We start from the raw sequence: 14,200 nt of genomic DNA on the forward strand, positions 1-14,200 counted from the left end.
AGACTCATCTCTCGAGTGCAAAGTGTTAAAACCGAACAATACACGCACATTTTCCAAACAATTTCTAGCTAAAGCTAACAATACCTTTCAAATGACACTTATCCGATTTATCTAACGAATTTTCCAGAGTCTTTAGATATGACAGCGTCTCACTCACCCTTTCAACGTTGATTCTCAGCTGCCAAAAGAGAAAAAGTAGTGGTAATTACTCATAATTTTTCAGAAATGAAGATCTTTTCTTCACGAGATTAAACGTTTTAATAATATTTTTATCCCATCATTTAGACTTACGACAGTGTGCAACCGCATGAAGTACTACACCGCATAATTAAGAATAATGTATGATAATTATGGTTACGAAGTAATGACAGACGGTTGTCACTCCAAGGGAAAATGAACCGGTTTTAGAATAGTAAAGAACGTGTTTATGAGCTGCATTCTATTGTTTTTTTTTTCTTGTCTAAAGGTTGCTCCACGCTTTAAACGAGAATATAAAACACCGTAATGCTTATCGTGGGTTGTTCGGAACCACAATCGTAATGAAGCGCTATTAAGTCCTTGGATGGTGGTAAAAAACTCCGGTAAGAATATAACTGCATCACATTCACGAGAAATTGTAGTCTTCGCGAGAATGTAGATCGGCTGTACAACAACCCTTTTTTTATTGACTGTGTAGGCAGACGAGCCTACGGCCCTCTGAAGGTAGGTGGTTACTATTGCTCATAGAAGTCAGCAATGCTAGAGGTACAGCCAAGTCGCTGTCTACCACTAATAACTTGTGTTTTCTTGTCCTTAAACATGTTCGTCTTTACTTTACGTGTTTTTCTTTTATTGGCCAACGTCTAGCATTAAAGCAATTACCCGTTTTAAGGGATGGATAGGGCCAAATAAACGTCGAAAGGGGCCAATTGAAGCTTTAATGGCCACTCACACCTGGCCAGATAATTAAGTACAATTTTTATTGGACTAACGTTTATCTAGCTGGGACGGCGGAATGGCTGTAATATATTATGCCTCGACCCTGTCCCGCCGTCTCAGTCTCCCGACTGCCCGGCCCGATCCGGGTAGGGCGCCGGCTGTGACCGGCAGGAGTTTTTTGTCAGGTTCAACGCCCACATACCCCACCCGCCGCGCGAATCTGGATCCGGTGATTTTCTCCTGTAAACGCTTATCTAACTATCGTACCGAAAAAGACTTGGACGCTTCGCGACATAAATATGCTAGAACGCCGGACTAATCCTTTACAACGTGCTCTACAACTAGAGCTTATGTTAAAATCAGGTGTGTTATGTACGAGAATGTACTGCTGGCCATATGCGCGTCAAAGACAGAGCTCAATGACGCGTGTTGGAACTGACATGTCCAGTGGGCGAGTGGGCTCGTAATGACAATGTCGGACTCTATAGTTGCAGTAGTATATAATACTTCTTACTTTTTATATGGATCCACATTATAGAACTACGATAAAAAAATACAGTGCAACCTCGATATAACAAATCTGAAGGGAACAAGTAATTATTCGTTATATCAATTAATTCGATAAATTAAGGTTTGTTAGGTTGGTCTACCATTTGTTATAACGAGGTAAAAGAACAGTTTTATTCGCCTCAACATTACGTACTCATCTTGTTATAGCGAAGAACTTCTACTAATAAATGATAACACATTTATATTTTCTATTTAAAAACAATTAGGTAGGTAATAATTTTTAAATTAAAGCTAGATTAATAATCAAAATTAAATTCAAATTCAAAAAAATCAACAATGAGCAGCACTGTTTACATTAAATCCCATCAAACAACATACTGATTGTTTTACAAATAAAAGGTGTCGAAACCTGGGGTCATATTGTTGGTAAGGTTTTGGGTTGACAAAATTCGTTAATTAGAGGTATTTACCCTTTTTTTGATAGTTGAAAATTCTTTATACAGAGGTTGTTCGCAACAAAATCTTCGTAATGTAAACGTATATTTTATATCGACCCTTATGGACAATTGAAGGAGAGAAGGAAAATTTTGTTTGCATTAATGAAACCTTGCATCGATTTTTCTTTAAGTTAATCAAATAGCTCATTAAAAATTATAACGTCGGCCTACCTTGACCATTTTAACAGTAAATTATTCCACACGCAAGAAAAGCAACATTAATTCATCATTAGCATTTTTAGTAGTGTCCCGTGTTCTTAAAAAAATTTACTCTAAATTTTATTATAAAAATCATGAGCTATTTACATTGTACACTGTGAAAATCGCGAGCAGCCTTGCAGCCCGATCAATAAAATCCACAGTGAAGGAATGAGTCACGCAAAACGCTGCATACAAACAAACGGTCACGGCCGTTCTCTAAAGCCTTGTTCGGACTAGGCGAGTATTTTAGTCGAGTACCGAGTAATTTAGTAGCTAAATATGTCTGAGAATTAAAAATTTAGTCGAGTAGGTTAGTAAATAATTTAGTCAAGTCAATCCATTTTGTTCTATTTTTTCGGGTGAGTAGAGAGTAGTTTAGTCACTAAATTACTCGGTACTCGACTAAAATACTCGCCTAGTCCGAACAAGGCTTAACAGAACTAATCTGTTCCTCTCGTACATGAGGGGAAAACGCATTTTACTCTAATATCAGTTGTGGTGTAGATTATTTTTTAACTATAGAATGTTGGAGAAACGTTGAAAAAAATTCTAGATACTTCTAGTCCAGTTTTAGAACCTTTTAGTTTTAAAAAGATTTAAAATTCAAAACTTAAACCTACTAATTTTAAGATTAGTAGTTGTAGTCCAAGATCAAAGAACCCCCCAGACGTCACGTATTTTCTGATGAACAAAATGTGGCCGATTGCGTTGTGTTAGTATGTACTAAGAACGCATGTCTACCTGCTACCTTGCTTAGACGGCCAATTTTCATGTATCAGGTACTCAAGGTACATAAAATCATGACCTACTTTACGTATTTTCTGAAAGCTGATTTTTACGTAATTTTAGGCAAATATCCTTAAAAATAAGTCGCCAATACTCCCAGACACTTTCCGTCGGCCAAATTGCTTTGCAGACGCTTTAAAGCTCCCAAAATAATGACCTAACTTCACGTAAATTCTGAAAGCTAATTTTTATAAATGTTCACCAAACAACTATTTTAAAACCTTTTACAAAAATACAGACCGATCCAAGGGACCAATCATCCCCTAAATTCAATTTAATACCTCTGTGGGTAAGGGCACGAGGGCAGAGGTTATCCACGCGCATGAGACTGAGTGAGACATGTATTAGGATATATTGACTTCTCTGTCTCTCTATCTATCAAACGTAGACAAACGTTCCAACTCCATACAAATTTGAGTTAACTTTTACGCTATCGAGAACGTTAAAAAACTCGGACTACGCACACAATACAAAAACATAGCCGGCAGAGGTGCAGTCGGTACAGTTCACATAACAATTCATAGTTATTACGGCGGCACCGCCTACGCGAGTTCTTAACGAGCAATTATTTAAAAACTGAAACCATGGGACATAGGCCTCCCAAGGTTGCCCACAACAGCTGCTTCTGGGCTGTCGTATTTATGACACGACCACACGCTGGCTACGAGCTTCGATCATTGCTTAAAACCAGGTTGACTAGCCCTTAAATAATAGGTAAATCGAGTTACATTTACAAACTTATTCAATGCAAAAGATTATGTAATAGTGTATATTGAATAGTAAAATATTGTGTTTAACTAGTAAAATGCAAGATATCATATAACGTTTTCACATCTTTCAGTTCCTTTCTCGCTAAAAGTAATTTCCAAAGCATCATTAAGTAAGACAAGTTTTTTAGACTATTTTATTATTCTAATTTGATATGAACTAATAACAAAAATAATGTATATAAATATTCTTTTGTCTTCAGCAGACTAATCACGCCAATAAACCCCGTATACAAATTGAAAATGGGTACCGTTCTAAGCTATTTATTAACCTTTTTTTTATTGCTTAGATGGGTGGACGAGCTCACGGACCACCTGAAGTTAAGTAGTTACCGGAGCCCATAGACAACTACTAATGTAAAGGCCGCCACCCACCTTGAGACATGAGTTGTAAGGTCTCACTTTTAACAGCACAACGGCTGCCCCACCCTTCAACCCGAATGCATTACTGCTTTACGGCGCGGTCGTCTAACCTGCAAATAATTTTATGATTACTTTACCTATTGCACTTGATTACGGTGTTAGAGAAACCATTAAAATACAACTGATATTAAAGATATTGTTGAAGTAATTACGGCTGTTTCCGAAACTTTCGCAGTGTCTAGCTTTACTGGCACAGATGATCGTTGGAGTGCACTGACCAGCCTCATTGTGAGTTCGCAACCTACGGCCAACAATCGTTAAACAAAAGGTAAATATCGTACTTGGATATTTAGTTCCTGGATTGTACATTTGTTTTCGTTAATCGGGTCAATCAATCCGCGATTTGTAAAATCTATTTAATAGGTAATACGTGAAGCAAAAACTTTGTACCCCTTTTTACGAAAATTGCACGGACGGAGGAGTATGAAATTTATTACAGTTATAGAGAACATAGACTAGGAGTGCAGAATGCTATTTTTTTTTTTAAATTATGCATGGATAAAGACATAAAATAAATTTAAGAAAATTACACACTATACCATGTGCAGTCTAATTGAGAATTTTTTACTGGTGATAGGACCTCTAGTGAGTCCACGCGGGTAGGTACCACCGCCCTACCTATTTCTGCCGTGAAGCAGTAATGCGTTTCGGTTTGAAGGGTGTGGCAGCCGCTGTAACTATACCTTAGAACTGATATCTCAAAGTGTGTGGCGCATTTACGTCCTAGACGTCTATGGGCTTCAGTAACCACTTAACACCAAGTGGGCTGTAAGCTCGTCCACCCATCTAAGCAATAAAAAAAAAGTTCATGACAGTTCCGAATAATTTTCAAAATGCGTACGGAATTTCGTTACTCTTTTAAGACTTAGATTTCATCATATCGCCTTGCAATCTGTGATACTTGCCCTTTGTAAGGCAATAAAAAGTTTTATTCAATAACTACACGAGGAAGCTCCTAAGATCGTGGCGCCAACTGCTTTATTACAGAAATAATTGAATTAGAAGGCAGCCGGAGAAATTAGGGCGATGCCTTCCGAGCCTTTCTATTTTATCAGCCTTAATACTTTCCCTCCTAATGCATAACATAGTACTGTGCATTCTTTGTTCTCGTCTCAATTACGATTGTATGACTTAAATGATTGTTATTAGGAATTTCAAGACAATAGACAATCGCCAGGCCAAATTATATGAGCAACTTTTGATGTTAACAATTTAAAAAAAAGCAATAAAAAAAAAAAAAGACACTGATTTCGATCATGACAGTATGCAATGTATATCGGCCGTGAATTCGCTGTTACATGTATTACGTTTGATTCACACAAAATTCGAAAAAATTAACAGGATTGAAATTTACGGTGTAAAGGCACATACGAAAACATGTCAGTTTGTTTAGCCGGAACGTTTAGAGCCCCCAGAGACCTCAATAGGTAGGTATGGGTCGCATTATGTGGGTAGATGCTAAAGGACGATAATATTCCCATATTATCGTACTGTTATAACCCTAGTATGAAGGCTATTTGGCTGACAGCCCTAACCAAGCTGCACGATCAGTATTCCCGAGCTCTCCTGTTCCGTCCGCCCCGCAAACGGACAGTCTGGTACAATCTCTCGACCCGAGCGGTCAAGTCTTCTACAATCTCTCGACCTGAGCGGTCAAGTCTTCTCCTATCCTCCTAAATCAGTGCGCGTGACCGTCGTCGGATCTCCATAACTTCGTATATCATTTTTTTAAATCTACGTAGCGAATCCCGCTATAACAGTACGATAGATGATTCATGTGATTTACTCAGGTGTTCTAAAATTGTAGACATCATTATAATTATTGTTGTATAGTTTAGTAGTTAGCCCCGCCCTTCAAACCGAAACGCATTACTGTTTCACGGCAGAAATAGGCAGGGTGGTGGGGTACCTACACGCGCGAACTCACAAGAGGTCCTACCACCAGTAAAAAACTGATTTAATTATATCTCAAGTTCTTTGATAAATCCGCCTTTTCCCAAATACAAATGAAGATTTTAATTACATATCCCAGAATAACCGTATAAAACTACTATTGCGCGTACAACTTAAGATGCAGGTACTTTTTTTTTTAATTAAAGGCAACTGTGGACAATGATAATTTATAAATGGCAACGACAGACTCAAAAGTAGTTATACAGCTGCTTATAGTTCGACATGCCAACGACAGTACAAAATACAAGAATCACCATAAAAAGAAATATCAAGGTCGTCGTACAATGGCGACTAAAAAAACCTTAGGACGAGACCAGAAGTCGAACTATGCGGACGCACACAATAAAAAGAGCTCGGCCTAGCGACGTGTCACAAATAACCCTCGCATATTGTCATCCGGCGTCGAGTAATGCAATTTATTGAATGCATTTACAGTCTGCGGCACGATATCTATAATAGGAATCGTATACAAACTTCAAAATAATAATTGTTTAAAAAAAACGCTATTATAGAAAATCCAACTCAAAAATAGAAAATAAATTTTAATAAATTTGAATTAAAAATAGTGTAAGAAAAAATGATTTTATTGTAAAAAAGCGTGGGGTGCTCTTTTCAGGATATTATCAAAATAACCCTTTTACTCATATATGTTCATAAAATGTTTATAACCACTATACCATGCATCCCAAGCTTTTTTTACAATAATTTTCTATAAAAGCGTATTCTTTTTGTTTTTTAAAACTACATATTATTAATTTTTCATTTTTTAGTTTATAGGTATTCAACTTTTTTCAATTTATTTTTCTTATAATATTGAATTGTAATCGGTGCTTAATTAGAATGCCAAATTTCGAGTTAATCCGACGTTTTGAATGGCGTCAAAATCATATTCAAAGATTCCGTTACATACGTACTAACATACATACGTCTGAAGCTAATAAAAGCGTATTAACAAAAAGCAAAAGCTCTCATTCGAGGCATAGGCTTTTTTGTTTGCCGTTGAATATGCAAACGGATACGAGGTCCACTTCGGCAGTTAATATTTCTGAAATATTTTGTTCAGTCTATTCGCGGCTTACGCATTTGCAAATTGTAGTCGTCGTGGCCTAACGGATGAGACGTCCGGTGTATTCGTGTTGAAGCGATGCACCGGTGTTCGAATCCCGCAGGCGGGTACCAATTTTTCTAATGAAATACGTACTCAACAAATGTTGACGATTGACTTCCACGATGAAGGAATAACATCGTGTAATAAAAATGAAACCCGCAAAATTATAATTTGCGTAATTACTGGTGGTAGGACCTCTTGTGAGTCCGCGCGGGTGGGTACCACCGCCCTGCCTATTTCTGCCGTGAAGCAGTAATGCGTTTCGGTTTGAAGGGTGGGGCAGCCGTTGTAACTATACTTGAGACCTTAGAACTTGTATCTCAAGGTGGGTGGCGCATTTACGTTGTGGATGTCTATGGGCTCCAGTAACCACTTAACACCAGGTGGGCTGTGAGCTCGTCCACCCATCTAAGCAATAAAAAAAAAAAAAAAAAAAAAAAAAAAAAAATCTAACGCCGGATTGAAAAGAAACTGTTAACAGCTGTTGCATGGCAGTGTTAAGGAGAGATTAGTTTAAAAAATGCACGATAGATGGGACATAGGTAGTTTTAAACGTGTTTCTTTGGTGATAGTGCATTGACTAGTAAACAAGTGATCTCTATCAAACCCCGCAGGTTCTAATCATTAGTATATGATTATTGATTTTAATAATTTTTCCTAAAAAAAAACTTAAATTTTTCGATTTTCGCGTCACAATTTCAATTTCAGTATATTTGAATCGTACGGTCAGAATGGTAATCATTCGTGACACTTTATAAAGGTATAAATGTCGTCGCGTATGACCGTGAACTTCAATGAACGCAAGGGTCGAAGCCTGCGTCGACAACTTGTTTCCGATGTGCCGCCAGATAACAAGTCAGTGGACCGAATGTACGTACATACCTTTAAGGGCTTCGATTATCAGATAAACCTTTTTTAACACAATAAATCTTCAAATCGGCGGTCTGACATTCGTGATTTTAAGTTATCATATAAAAACATTCGTTCCATGGGTGACACATACGTATAAATCGATTTTTACAAATGATAAATACGACTATATCACTGAAACCGAGAAATATACTATGAAAATGTGTATTCCAAGATTTAGAGTTGTATGAATAAAATTCGACTGTTTTATTATTATTTTCATATAGGTAACATTTATATATGAATGTGGCATACACAATAAATGTCTCATAACGAATTTAATAGTCACTCATAAAATAAAAGTTGCAAATAATATGCATCCGTATATCTTGTAAATAATTTCACCTATACGTTAAATATAAAAAAAAATTGCTAAAAATTTATTTGATTACTTGAGCAATATTGGTGGAAGGTAGTTTGTGTGTATGAATGACCACAACTTAACTTCTTAATATTATTTGATTGTTATCAAGCTTTAAATCTCAGTATAATAAACACACAGATAAACATAATGAAAATTTCATATTTTGAAGTTGCAACCAGTTCTCATGTATTATAGGATTGTGTATGATCATTTCTCCTCAAACTAAAAAAAATAGAGAAATTCAGGCTGTAAAAACAAAAATATTGAAATGAATACATACAAAAGGTATTTCTTCAGAAAGATTTGACCTTATTCAAAAACGCATTACACACATAACACATTAGTATATTCTGGTTCTTCTATAATATTTTTTAGTGATTTAACTTATTTAGCCCTATAAGTTGATACATTCAATTCAGATCTCTACTGAGCCAAAAGTCTAGATAAAAATAAATGCGGCTTTTAGGTAGAAATTAACACTGTTCCAGTAAAGCGTAGTACTATAGCGATGACAGGATCATTTCGTAATGATTCTTCATTTCAGAACACTTCACATTGAATATATTGTACAAACACAGAGAAAGCCTCTCTCTCAGAACTCTTTGATAGACTCAATAGTTTGAAACATAGTAAGTAGTAGTAAATTGATTAGTAAGTAGTAGTAAATTGATTATCTATTTTCTTCATACGCAACTGTATTTTTAATCTAGTAAAAATATAACACATAGTTTACCGAGATGTGAGTCAGCTTACAACAGAAGCCATGCAATTGCAGAGCACAAACATTGGCTTACAGCCAAATCTTATGTGTTATTGTTTACTAATTGACCTCATTGACATTATATCTACATATAAAATTATTTTGTCATTAAATTTACATGTTATAATGTTTTAAATTCCATGCTGGTTTCTTTTATTTGCTTCTAAGCTGACCTGATTAATGTTTTCCAACTGAATTGGAATTTTAATTCCACAAAAAAACCTCATTGGGACTGTTACTAACATTTTTACACCAAAAATAGTCATGCAGGTACAAAGACCGAAGAAGCCTATATCATATCATATTTACAAACGAACACCATTTCATGTTTATGTATATGATTGAAGACTTTTATTAGACTTGTCTATTATTAGTTGACTTTTTATACTTATTAAATATTTTTTCAACACATTGTTATCATGAGCAACTAGAACTCTTTTGCGGTAGGCAGCGGCTTGGCTCTGCCCCTGGCATTGCTGAAGTCCATGGGCGACGGTAACCACTCACCATCAGGTGGGCCGTATGCCCGTTTGCCTACAAAGGCAATAAAAAAAAAAAAAAAAAAAACTCCGATTTATTGTTATAAGTTAACTGGCCCTAAACATATATATTAATTTGTAGCCCCTCTGTACCGGGCTGGCTGATACTACCTGCAGGCTACCTTACAACTACAACAACAATAAACACCTATATATAAAAAACAAAAAATCCAAAAAAATATGATAATTTTAAAACCTTATATTGAAATAAAATTTAAGCTATAATTTTCATTATCCAGTCTCCTAAAAATATTAATCAAAAGGAAATTTTTGGTTTCTGGATTTTTATTACACTAAATATTTTAATTTTTTTTAAACCTATTGGTAATCAGGGAATGACTTTTTACAGATCAAGAATATGTATTGGGCTTGCCGTGTGATTGAAACCGTAAAAATATTTATCTAGATTATAACCTCAACAGTTACAACAGTCTTTGCAAATACATATTGCGTTTATATTTTTCACAAGCATATTAGACCTTGTTAGCGATGATTAGTCATCAAATACTAACGAAAGGTAGATGAATGAAAATAAAGTAAAATCTAAGTTTCCCACGGTACTGCAGAAAATTATAAAGAATACAACCTTCTTCAAACATTGCTAAGGTTTCACAAGTTAATACCTACCATATACCTGATGACGCACGATAAATGAAAAAAATAATCGGAATCAACTCCACAGACCGTAAAATGGCGATATGAAATATTGGTAATACTTGTAATGTCGAGTAATTTTCGAAGTCAAATGAAAATTAAAAACGCTCTATTAGTTACCGATTCCTGTTTTACAGTAATTAACGATTATTTAAGCTGCATAAATTGAAATAAACTCACCTTTCTAAATAACTTGACAGAAGCACTGCTATCTTAAATTCACTGTTATTGAAACTGCCAACATAATAAAATGACTTTTCCTTTGTCAATTGTTACTTTTGTTGTGTTGTAGTTCTGGTAACATTACAAAGGATAGAGTAGCAACAGAAACTAGGTAAAAGAGCCTATGCAATAGGAGAATCTTTATTATCAAGTGACTATGAGATGGCGTTGGTACTGCTGCAAATTGTTAAAAATTGATTTCTAAACAGTGCAAATATAATTTGGGAGTTTTGTTTAGAGTTGGAGTTAGAACGTTTGCCTACCTTTGCCGCTAGGGGTGCTGTTTCAACTGCGTACATACAAATTTGAGTTAGCTTTTACGCTATCGAGAATGTTAAAAAACTCGCACTAAGCATACAGGTTGTAAATATGTGCTTGAGGTCGATACTCCGCCTGTTCTGACCAGACACTATCTCTAACAAAGACCTCTGAACTAAATTATAATCCTATCGCCCAAGACATTTCCCATAGGAATGGCGTTTGAGAAGAATATAGGGCGCAGCGGACTCGTCGCAGCATCGTTCACTTTTGAGTGCTTAGCCGGAGAACACCTAGACACCCTGTATACAGTTTTGACGATGTATCGTGGAGACCGAGATAAGGACTGCCTGCCTGACCTGGAGCGATGTTAAGGATCAAGCGCAATACAGGGTGAAGTGAAGACAGCTTGTGAGGGCCATAAGTACTAGCGGGCTACTCTAGGACTACAACAACAACAACAAAACTTTGTTTAATAAAAATCGTACTTATACTATCCATTTCATTAAATTTTGAATAGCCAAATAGAAAACTCATCTTAATTTTCATTTATAAAAAGAGGAGCCATTCAGGATTCTTAAGGAAATTAATTTAATGCCTTTATTCGTAAATTTTGATGTAATCAGACCAATTAAAAATGTTTTTTTTAATGCACAAGAAGAGGCGTACTTCAATTTATCCGTCTTAGTGTTACTGTTCACACTTGATATAACTAATTGCATTTTGTGAAAACCGCGGTTGCTTAATTAAAGGTGTTTTTTCGTGAATATAATTTATTTGAAATGTATATTTAAACACACAGTGAAACGAAATAACCAATGATGGAATACTCTCGAGGGGTACTTCTTTTTCTTTTCAGTATAGAAATAGCTTCTTGCGATGCCATTGCTGCCAGTGTTGAGTTTACAACAATGTTTAGTTGACATAATTTTGTTCATTTTTCTTGTAACAGTATATATTTTATACTGTATACAATACAAGAAAAATGAACAAAATTAAAATAAAATTCTAATTCCGAATTAAAAACCATTGAGATAAAATTTAATAAAAGACATTGATATGAGACTTGAATGATATGAGACTTGAATGATTGATGATGAATTTTGACATTCGAACATTAACGAACAAACGACGAACAAATAATCAAATATAAAAAAAATCGAAAATCAAAAAAAGGGAGGCCAAATTCACTGGGCCGAGATATTCGCCATTCATGTTGAAAAATGGAACTACTCTGTGTTAATAGTGACATCAATGCATGGATGTAGGTACTTATTAACTCCATGCATCAATGACTAATTTTGTTAATTACCGATAAAATGGGGCGATTAGGGACAAATTCCAACTTTATGACCAATTTTAAGGTAGTTGTTGATGTATATAATGCTATATCAGGATCAAAATGATTGATTCTTAGGGGCATATTTGTTGTCCAATTTAAAACTATGCAACTAGCATTCCAGTTTAAGCAAAAAAAGCAAAAATAGGTGTAATCCCTATTTACCCGGTAATTAGGGTTAATTGGGACGAAATGAGAAATTTGCTAGGGTTGGCACTACTTGGTTTTAATTTATTTAGTTGCACCAACAAAGTGATCATCAACTTGATTACATTTACTTATGATTAATTTATATTTACTTGGGAAATGATCCGCGACAGATTTGTCCTATAAGTTGTGAGACAATTAAAAAAAACATCTATTTCATCACTTAAAATTAGTTCAGCGCAATCGGACAACTCCGAATGAACATTGACGGAGACCACGCTACCGTGGACATTATTGTAGTCCCAAGGGAGAGTAAGCACCTAAATTCGAACGAGTGGGCTTTCTTAAAAACGGTTTATATTTCTTCGTTCTTGGTAAGTACTTAGGGGCTGATATTTTTATCTGGGTTAAGAGATTAGGTGTGTCGGCTATTCCATGGATTAATCAGATGAATATCCCCACTCTGAACAAATATTAAATATTTTATTATGTATTACATAGACATTTTTGTCCACATTAAGATTTCATTGTTATTGTTACATGTCTGAGCAAAATCGACTTACTTATATTAAATTGCTTAGCTATTTCAACTAAAGACTTATTCCCAATTTCATAGGCTTCTATTGCTGTTTTTAATATTAAGGGATCATATCTCTTATAAGGCTTTGCACGCTTTGATACGTACACGCGAGGCATATCTAAAAATAGAAAACAATACGTAACTGATATAAATATTTACCAAACAATAAAATAACACATTGACAATTTTGAATAAAAGTTCTAGACAAAAACATCATGAATAAACTAGATTTTTACCAACAAATTTAAAAAATATTGTTATAACTACATAGACAACCCTACAAACCTGTACCTATTTATACATAGGTCGTTTCCATTTCACGTATTCTCATCCCAATTGACCCCTTTTTCGTTGTTATTTGTACCTAAGATGTCCCCAATATCCCCAAAAACAATAGATTTTTCATGTATTTTTATTTTATCAAATACATTAAAACCAATAACAACTGAGACTTACCTTTAATATATATGATGGTTCAAACACTAAATAACGTTTATAAATCACAGTCGTCTTCTATTATTATCAAATAAATAAAAGAGAGCAAAGTTTCTAGCACTAAAATAATTACCAGTACAGAAAGTTAATTTGAAACGCGATTTTTTATAAGTTAGCAGCTATTATCATGCATATTCAGAGTTGTTTTGTGAACTTTCAACATTCTACTATTAAACTAGAAAAAATGGAAGATTTTGCAACGAATATAAAACTAATATTGAGCGTCGAAAGATTTTCCCGGTTTTTTCCCGATTCGCCTCTCAATCCCTAATCGCCCCATTTTACGGTACCTGCTACCTACTTAATCTGTTGCAAATGTCTCGGTAAATTATGTAATGACTTTTTGGCGGGAACGCGAGGAGTGAAGTTAGTGATTTGTTTTATTTTGTCTATTTAGTATTTCTTCAGGTTTAAATGTGTAATAACCGTGATTTATTAACTGTTTAATACCTGTGAAAGTGCACAAATGTGGGAAAATGAAACAAAGCTGCTGGACGTAACTTCTCGGGAAAATGAAACAAAGCTGCTGGACGTAACTTCTCGGGATCCTCCACAAAGTCCACTGAAAAAATCTCAGTAATTGACCACCATTTTACTGAGATTATGTTTCATCCCATTTGATTAATGTCTCAAATTAATCATCTTAATATCATTTTTCATAGAGTTAAGAATATAAATTAAAATAAGACATGACTTAAAGATCTTAGTTATCAGGTCATAAAATCCCTTAAAAAAAACTCTGTAGTACTCTGTGCCCTGTGCCACAGTCT

At 35.1% G+C, this 14,200-nt stretch overlaps 1 protein-coding gene across 8 annotated transcripts in view; it reads right to left on the reverse strand.

Annotated features, from left to right (window-relative positions):
• Window positions 1-10,728, reverse strand: part of Klc (kinesin light chain) — a 60,929-nt gene extending 50,201 nt beyond the window's left edge. For 5 of the 8 annotated variants that reach the window (XM_089734903.1, XM_089734894.1, XM_028181411.2 and 2 more), the window contains exon 1: window positions 10,570-10,728. The gene's annotated coding sequence lies outside the window, so the exon portion shown is untranslated. Of the gene's footprint in view, window positions 1-157; window positions 178-10,569 lie in introns of those variants that run through there. The other 3 variants (XM_089734901.1, XM_089734896.1, XM_089734893.1) reach the window with 2 other exon arrangements.
• Between the last annotated feature and the right edge of the window lie 3,472 nt (window positions 10,729-14,200).

This window comes from Bombyx mandarina, chromosome 18 (genome assembly GCF_030267445.1).
Source record: "Bombyx mandarina strain Sakado chromosome 18, ASM3026744v2".
Lineage (NCBI taxonomy): Eukaryota > Metazoa > Arthropoda > Insecta > Lepidoptera > Bombycidae > Bombyx > Bombyx mandarina.